The sequence below is a fragment of the Herpailurus yagouaroundi genome, unplaced genomic scaffold (genome assembly GCF_014898765.1).
Source record: "Herpailurus yagouaroundi ecotype Mexico unplaced genomic scaffold, PumYag 185, whole genome shotgun sequence".
NCBI lineage: Eukaryota > Metazoa > Chordata > Mammalia > Carnivora > Felidae > Herpailurus > Herpailurus yagouaroundi.
In genome coordinates this window covers 14,042,109-14,050,792 of record NW_024412416.1, presented here as the reverse complement: position 1 = coordinate 14,050,792, position 8,684 = coordinate 14,042,109, and the positions used below count along the sequence as shown (strand labels likewise).

The 8,684-nt window shown below is 43.7% G+C and overlaps 1 long non-coding RNA gene across 1 annotated transcript; it reads left to right on the top strand.

Annotated features, from left to right (window-relative positions):
- The first annotated feature begins 316 nt into the window (after positions 1-316).
- On the top strand, positions 317-3,577 carry LOC121042459 (uncharacterized). The gene is made up of 2 exons (XR_005796219.1): positions 317-807; positions 1,679-3,577. It is a non-coding gene; the product is annotated as an uncharacterized LOC121042459 (long non-coding RNA).
- The last annotated feature ends 5,107 nt before the right edge of the window (positions 3,578-8,684 follow it).

Genomic DNA, 8,684 nt, shown 5'->3' with positions numbered 1-8,684 from the left:
AGCCCCTGCAATGGAGGTACTGAGCTTGAGTCTTTCTTGGTTTTTTTGTCTTGTTTCCTTCTCTTGCCTTCCTTCCTTCCCTCCTTCCCTCCCTCCTTCCCTTCCTTCCTTCCTTCCTTCCTTTCTTCCTTCCCTCCCTCCTTCCTTCTTCTTTCTTTCTTTCTTTCTTTCTTTCTTTCTTTCTTTTTGTTCTTTCTTTCTTTCTCTTTTCTTCTTTCTTTCTTTCTCTTTCTTCTTTCCTTCCTTCTTCTTTCTTTCTTTCTTTCTTTCTTTCTTTCTTTCTTTCTTTCTTTTTCTTCCTTCCTTCCTCTCTCTTCCTTCCTTCTTTCCTTCCTGCCTGCCTTCTTGCCTGTCTTTCTGTCTTTCTGGCTATGAAGAGTGCCATAGCTAACAACCTTGTAGATGATCCACATAGTACCTAGAAGAGGGCACCTTTTATTTTAGGGGGTGGATTTCTGACAGTGGGCTTGCTGGGTGAAAGGCACATGCACTTTTAACTAAAGAGACGCTATCAGAAAGCTCTTCTAAAACGCAAACAGTCGTGACGTTTTTATAGGCCGTGTGTGAGCGTACTCTTTTGCACACATTCGTGCCATCACTAGGTGACACAGGCTTGTCTTTCCATTTTGTCAGCATGATGAATATAAAATGATACTTCGCTATTTCGCCATCTTCATTGTCCTGCCACCAAGCGACTTGGACCGTCTTTTTATTTTCCACTGGGCCGTCTGGGCTGGTTCCTCCAACGCCTTCTCGCAGCTCCTGCCCATTCTTCTGTTGGGCTGTTCGTCTCCATCTCGACAGTCTGTAAGAGCTGTTGATATGTATTAGCTATTAACTCGTTTACTCTATTACCTTTATAATAAAAGGGAGCTTTATTTTAGAAAAAAGAGGCAGAAGATAAAAGGACCTGAAATTCATTCAAAGATGAAAATGCTTAAAACATTCTCTCTTGGAAAGATTTGCATTTTAATTGGTATGAAGCCTGAAAAGAACGAAGATCCTAGAGATACTTCTAATCATCAGGGAAAGGGTATAAATCAAACCTCTCTGATGCTTGATTTGCACTTCCCTCATAGATATTTAATCTGCATGCACTATAGTATCTGGATACACGGTGATGCTGAAAGGCTGAGGATGTGTTATGTCCAAAACAGATGTGGGAAAAAGGGCAAAAACAAGATTCCAAGGGGGGCAGTTTGCAGGGACTGAAACTTTCAGGTACCAGGTGACCGTAGTGGACCTTTTGTCTGTTTGCTTGTTTGTTGGCTCTAATTTCTTTGTTCTTTTCTAATTATTTTATTTGAGAGAGAGAGAGAGAGAGAGCATGAGCAGAAAAGGGGCAGAGGGAGTGAGAGAGAGAATCTTAAACAGGGCCCCTCCCTTAGCACGGAGCCTGGCGTGGGGTTCGATCCTATGACCCTGGGATTATGACCTGAGCCGAAATCAAGAGTCGGACCCTCAACCGACCGAGCCACCCAGGAATCCCTGATTTCTTTTTATTGTGGTAAAAATAGAGATAGAATAAAAATTGTGAGTGTCTAGTTCAGTTCAGTGATATTAGGTATATTCATATTGTTGTGCACCCACTACCACCATCCATTTCCAGAACTTGCCTGTCACCCCAAATGAAACTCTGTACCCATTAAACACTAATTCCCCATTTCCTCCTCCCCAGGCCCTGGCAACCACTGTTCCACTTTCAGTCTCCATCGGTTTTCCTACTTTGCACACTTTGCGTAAGTGGAATCACACGGTATTTGCCTTCCTGTGACTGGCTTGCTTCACTCAGCATAAAGGACCCCGAAGTTCATCGATGTTGTGGCATACGATAACACGTCCTTCCTGTTGAGGCTGAATGATTTTCGCGGTGTATATAGACCACATGTTGCTGATCTGTCCGTCCACTGACGGGCCCTTGGGTCACTCCCACCTGATCGCCATTGCAGCGGCCACGCCATTTTCCATCCCTTCCAACAATGTACAAGGGTCTTGATTGCTCCCAATCCTTGTCAACGCTTTTTTTTTTCTTTATTTCTTTAGTAGCCATCGTAACGCGTGGAAGTGACATCCTACTGTAGTTTTGATCTGCATTGTCCTGACGTTGAGGGACGTGGAGCATCTTTTCGTGTACTTCTTGTCTGTCTGTGTACCTTGGGGAGGACCTTTGTCTTGAGGCTGGCACAGGCTTGATCCCACAGAGGAAGCTGATATTCAGCCCTGGGCTCAAATTCCCAGAACCGGAATAAGAGTGCTGATGTTTGCCTCCGCTATTTAGAGGCCATGGAAATAGCCTGACATAGTGCAGCCCCCACCCCCTAATTCCCCCAATGAAACAGACGATGACAACAGCAGCAGAGGTCCCCTGGGGCACATGCCCTAATCAATTTCCCTATCACCTGGCCCCAGATCCCTGATGCGGGAACCACTGTAGGCTCCATCACTTCCAGCTTGCATCATCTTGGGCAACCGCGACCCAGTACTCTTCTTACAAAACGGATCTTGACTTGTTTTTCTGTAAGGTCAGGAAAATACCTCCAGGAGCTGTCCAGAGGATCGAGCACTGAATGCATATGAAGTCACTTTGAAATGTGTTTGAAACATTAGGGACATAGGACCTCTCTGGCAGCTTATCAGCGGACGCCTGATTTCATTCTGCGAGCTGCTGAACCCCAGAGAGGAATGGTTAACCCCCCCCCTTTTTTTGAGCGAGCATAAGAGGCGACTTGAGTTTGGCTCCTTAAATGTATCTATATGGTATTAAAAGCTCCCCTTCCGTAAATGTGTCAGAGGGGAGAGGCTTAGCCGTGGTAGGATGTCCTAGTCAAAGGTAGGATTCATAAGATAAGGTGCTAAGCAGTGGAAGCCCCTCCCTCCTGTCCCCACCCAGGGTTTCCAAAAGCACTGGTGAGCTGCTGGTCAGTGAATGCGTGGCTGGGTGCTTGATGAGAGTGGTCCTTTACAGTTGAGGACCAAGGTCCTGGGGAGTCTTGGGGATGAGCAGGCAGACGCCTCGCCCCACCTGTTAACTATGGCCACATTCATCCCTCTGACTCCTCCTTCTGATAGCCAGGTACCTTTTGAGCCCAGAAACATTATTTCTGCCATTTACATCGTATCCAAAAAAAAAAAAAAAAAATTGGAAAATATAAGTAATAAAAGTGAAATCTGCTGGTTGGCAAAGTACGTCATGAATCACAGCGGTTCTCCGAAGCATTTGAGCCAAGAGGATATTTTGGTTTAAACAAGTAATGTGATTCCGGCCAAAATGGCTTCCAGATTTGAACTTCCAAAAAAATCGTCACGGTTCACCATGTCGCTTGGCTGACACACACAGGGCGATCCCCCCTCCTAGGACGAAAGGAAATTTCTAGGAAAAATCAAAGTCAGCCTGTATATTTTCTCACCGGAGGGCATGGGAAGAAGAGAGACAAAATAGGGATCGTTACAACGTTGTAATCTGTTAGTCATCCAAACACCTTTCTCTGTGTTCTATAAATTCTATTCCAGCTGCATAAACTGCACTAGACCCAAGGACGGCCTCCACGAGGAAAAAAAAAAAAAAGAAGAAGAAGAAGAAGAGGAAACAAAACAAAACCAACCACATAATAGAACTGGGGACCACTTTAATGGTAAAGTGGTCATAAACCAGCGTGTTGGAATTTCATCAATGTGACATCATTCCCGATGTGACATCGGAGAGCCCACCCTCAATTTCCCCTCCATCTATCTCTCACGCTCGCCTCCTTTCCTCTTAAAGAGATGATGAAGCTGCCCGTGCAGCACAGAAGGATAATAAAAACCTGTATCCCTTAAGTTGAATTCAGCCCATTGAACTGCACGAACAGCAATAACCAAAACAAAGCTAGCAGGAAACGTTTGCACACAGCATCTGTTATGATCACATAACCACGAGACAGCTGTTTAATCCCAACTGTTAACATAAGATCATTTGTGTGTTTGAAGAGCAATCCCATTTGGATTTCCCCCTTTATTTATTTATTTTCTAGCTTTTCCAAGAGAGAGGCTTTCTCAGCTGTAGGATGCAATTTGTGTCGCTGGCTTTTTCCACTTTCGCCCTTAGCTTCCGAACGAGTGGGGCGGTGTGGTTTTCTCACTCTAAAGACCCAGAGGAGAGAGAGGACGGCTGTGTGGTCTCTCCTAGCTGGGAGCAGGGCGCGGGCCTTGCTCGGCCCTGGGGACCTGCTTTTTGCTCCCCAGAACATTCATAAACTGTTCTGGCCAGATTATGGGAAAAGGCCCTCACATGAAACACGTCTGGTGGTCTTTGCCAAGTTCTGGTGAGACCAGAGTTTTCTCAGCACCACCCAGGATTGGAACCCATCCCTGTAAAGTTCGGTTCCAAAACCTAAAAACAAAGTCATCAGGCTCACAACTGCTTTTGCCGAGGTCAACGGAGGGTGTCAGCAGTTTGGGTGGCCTGCCTCAGTGCCCGCTCTGGAAGCCTGAGCAGGAGACCTAGGTGGCTTACGGTGAATTTCAAGGGCAGGCTTTTCCTTTTATTTTGATTTCGTGTTTTCCGTTTATATCGTAGCTCAGTGCCTGCGGGCTCCCCAAAGGCTCAGGAAAGAACAGGCATGTTTCACTGTTGAGCTGCAGCCAACGTGTCACAGGAGGGGTTGACTTCTGTGGCAGGCAGGGCAGAGCCTGACCACGGGGTCCCGGGGGTGAGGGGAGCTGGCCGGGCCAGTTTGGACCAGCACTAACTTGGAAGGCTGCCTGCAATTTGCGTGACATCCACCTCTCTTCACCTCCTTCTTTACACATCTCATCCCAGAGAATCCTCAGTCTTGATCCCAACATGATAGCGGTATATGTAGTACTCAGTTTATCTTCCTGGGAAAGTTGAAAGCCCAAGTCCTTCCAACACGTCGAATCAATGTCTTAGACCGGATTCTTAGGAGAAGTTCATTTCTAGGTCATAGGAACCTTGGAAATGTGAGGGACCTTTTACTTGTCCCTTTTCTCCTCTCCTTCTCTTTCCTTTCTTCCTTCCTTCTTCTCTCCCTCCCTGCCTCCTTCCCTCCCTCCCTCTTTATTTTCTTTCTTTCTTTCTTTCTTCTTTCTTTCTTTCTTTCTTTTTCTTTCTCTTTCTGTCTCTTTCTTTCTTTCTTCGTTTGCCTGATGCTGTATTTACCTTTCCTTTTTCGACGCAAAACTGACAAAAACTGCATATATTTAAGGCATAGAGTTCGATGTTTCGATGCACACCCATATTGTGAAGAGATCACCCCATCAAGCTAATTGACATACTCAGTTTTCACGTTTGAAAAAAGTAGGCTGTGTAAATGCACTTTACATCTGGGGCACCTGGGTGGCTCAGTAAGCGTCCAACTTCAGCTCATGTCACCATCTCGCGGTTCGTGGGTTCGTGAGTTTGAGCCCCACTTCGGGTTCTGTGCCGACGGCCCACAGCCTGGAGCCCGCTTCGGATTCCGTGTCTCCCTCGCTCTCTGCCCCTCCCCGGCTCACGTTCTGTCTCTCTCTCGCTCTCAAAAATAAATAAACATAAAAAATAAAACATAACTAAATGCAATTTGCTTCTTTCCAAAATGAAAAATATCACAACAAGAATTGTTGAAGGGCCTCTGGATTTCTCCTGAGTGAAGTAGCCTCTCTTCTTTTCTCTTGCGGCTCTGCAACTATTTCACAATTATTGTTTTCGTTCCCCGTCCCTGTCCCCTCAAAGAAGTTACAAAAGACTAGATGTCACTTTTCTGAGATGTAGTGAGAAAATCAAAGTAGTTCAGTTATGGCAGCCGTCAGAAGAGACTGACTATCGATTTGGGAACAAATTAAGTACTTAGGTCAGTCTATGGTGTGATTTATTATCATACTTAGACAAAATGCTTTTGCTTTTAACCTGACATTCTTTATCACACGTAAGAAAGTTTGCATCCCACTGCGGGGAGTTGGGGGGGGGTATGGGGGGGTGCATGTGGCATCCACAGATTGTGAACCATCATCCATCTTAACGTTTAACTTCCCCTGCTTGGGACCAAATCACTAACATCTTTAATGGGAGCAAATCCTTTATCGTCTGATTCATTTCCATGTTTTGTTTCTGCAGCTAGACAGGATATCCTGTGAGGGGGTGAAAAGGGAGGGAAATTTAGTACTATCCATTCCTGATTTGCCATTATTATTATTATTGCTTTTTCTCCCCTCAAGATGATATTATAGTCGTCTACTGATTTTCATACGTAACGCCTATTTTTGGTGACTTTTTTTTCCTTCTCTCCTTTCCCGTTTCTACCCTAGTTCACAAAGGACTCTTGGCAGGAATTGGAAGACAGTTTAGCTTTGCTTCATAAAGAAGCCGTATCATTTAATATTTGCTACTTTTCATAAAAGTAAATAATGGAACAGTTCTTCCGGACCCTAAGTTACTGAATAAAAGCCCTGGTTTGTTTTCTTTCTTTTAGTTAAGTATGGGACCAGTGGAGGATACAGTTTTGCGAGATTTTAGGAACAAAGGAATGCCCCAAGTGGAGAGAAAAACTTCACTGTCTGAACCAGTGCGCGAAAGTTGCAAGTATCTCTTAGATTGTCATTAGTCAGCTAAAACCAGGAAATAAATACCCACCCTGTTTTGTGATCACCTCCAGTTACTGTTGTAACAGGAAACATGAATGAATGAGAGAGGTGATCTGAGGAAAACCGGAGTCCCTGTTGGACAGGGACGGATTCACATACCACACACTCCTCCCCAGGACACTTAGACCTTCTTATCTGAAAAGAACCAGATAAATCTACTGTCGCCCCAGTAATGCTTGAAACTGGGCCACATTTTTTTCCGAAACTGGCGTCAAACGCCCCAAGTTTTAGAAAAGAAGTTGTCTGGATGATTCGGCTTCGTTGCATTTTTGTCGGGTACAAGATGCCGCATTTCGAGGCAGTATATGTCTTTGAACAAACCTTGCAAATGTTCCCATTCAATACGCTTCTGTGTCCTACCCAACATAAGCTAGATCTTGGCCAACAACTGTGCTTGGAGAAATCATGATTTTACACACAAGCATCTTTGAAAGGAGGGCAGGTAGAAAGTTACATTGTTGGATATCGCGGGTGAGGATGGAGAAATGAACCAATTCTCAACGAGGACGGAGAAATGAACCAATTCTCAACCGGTTAGAACCAGAGACTTCCTTTGGCAAGACTTCCCTGCATTGCATTTTCTTCCCTTTTGGGTAACATACTCAGTGGCAGACCGTTCCTGAGCTGGCCATCTTGAATGTAGGAAACAAACAAAAAACTGAGCAAGACCACAATGGCAGTGTAGGTTGCAGGGCATGGACAGGGTGCTGGCGGGAAGTCATAAACGGGCAGCTTATTGCATTCCTCGGAGGGCCAATAAATACATCCTTTGCTGACACAAGTCAGTCAAGAATTATCGTATATAAAATAATTATTTCATGTGATGTCAATTTTCCTCATGATTCTTGATAATGAGCTCTCCCTGAGAACTTATTCGACATCCTTTAATATACGACACAGAGGCTAAGATTAGAAGCACTCCTAAAATTTACTTTCCCTACATCTTCTAGAAAGCTTATATTAAAGACACGTCTGGGAAAAAAACAAAACATCTCTGCAATCTGATCTAAATTTTTGGACTGTAGCCTCCCTTTACTCCCTCCCCTAGCCGTCTCTTTGCCTACCAGCCAATGATATGCATGTACTATTGAGGCAAATGGAAACTCTGTCCAAGACCGGCTCACCCCCGTGTGTTTTTATAAATCCGATAGGGCATAACTCACTACGCTAATGGAGGGTACATTTAATTTCACTTGTTGCAAACACTCCCGGGAATATTTTACACTTAGAAGTATGTGTTCTGAGTTTGTTAAATGGGTTGGTTGCTTTCTGATTTTCTTTTCTTTTCTTTCCTATTTTTTTTTTAACTAAATTGATAGAATTGATTGGTAATTTGGGCATTGAAAACCGGAAGATTCTTCTGACAATTGAATCAAAGTGTGTTTAATCTTTTTTTTAAAGGCTTTTCATTGAACAACAACAACAACAAAAATACTTTGAGGAAAATAGTCTGATTAAGCATTTTATACAATCAGAAAAGAAAACTTATGCCAGCCAATTCTTGGTCCCTCATTCCCTCAAACAACTGAAGTGGTAAATTGAGGCAATTATCCCAAACACCTTTCCTTAATTATAGGGATTGTCTAGGTAAGCAGGTTCTGAGCCTAAATTTTTGCAATAATTATCTTAATTTGCACTTTGTTTTGCATGTGAAGACACAGACTTAGCATCATGGTCACTTACAATTTTGTATCCGAACTACATAGCTAAACGCACTTGAAAACGGAAATCCATCCAAGAGATACTTTAATGCCGGTGCTAAACTGATTTTTTTTAATCTTACATTCTCTTACTGGATTTTTCAGATTTCTTATAATGAGCTTGTTATTACATTTGTAATTTGAAACAAATGAGCTTATCAAAAATTACATTCAAATAAAATACCTTGAATTAATTTCCAGAGTTTCTCTATGTGTGGTCCGGGATGGGAAATGGTTACAGCCATCTCTGGAAAATACAATCTGTCACAGAGCCCTTCTGGTAATATGTGGTACCTGACCACTTCCTCTGTTTAAAAACCGCACGCTGACTATTAGGAGGCCTTTCAGTTCAATGTACTCAAAGAC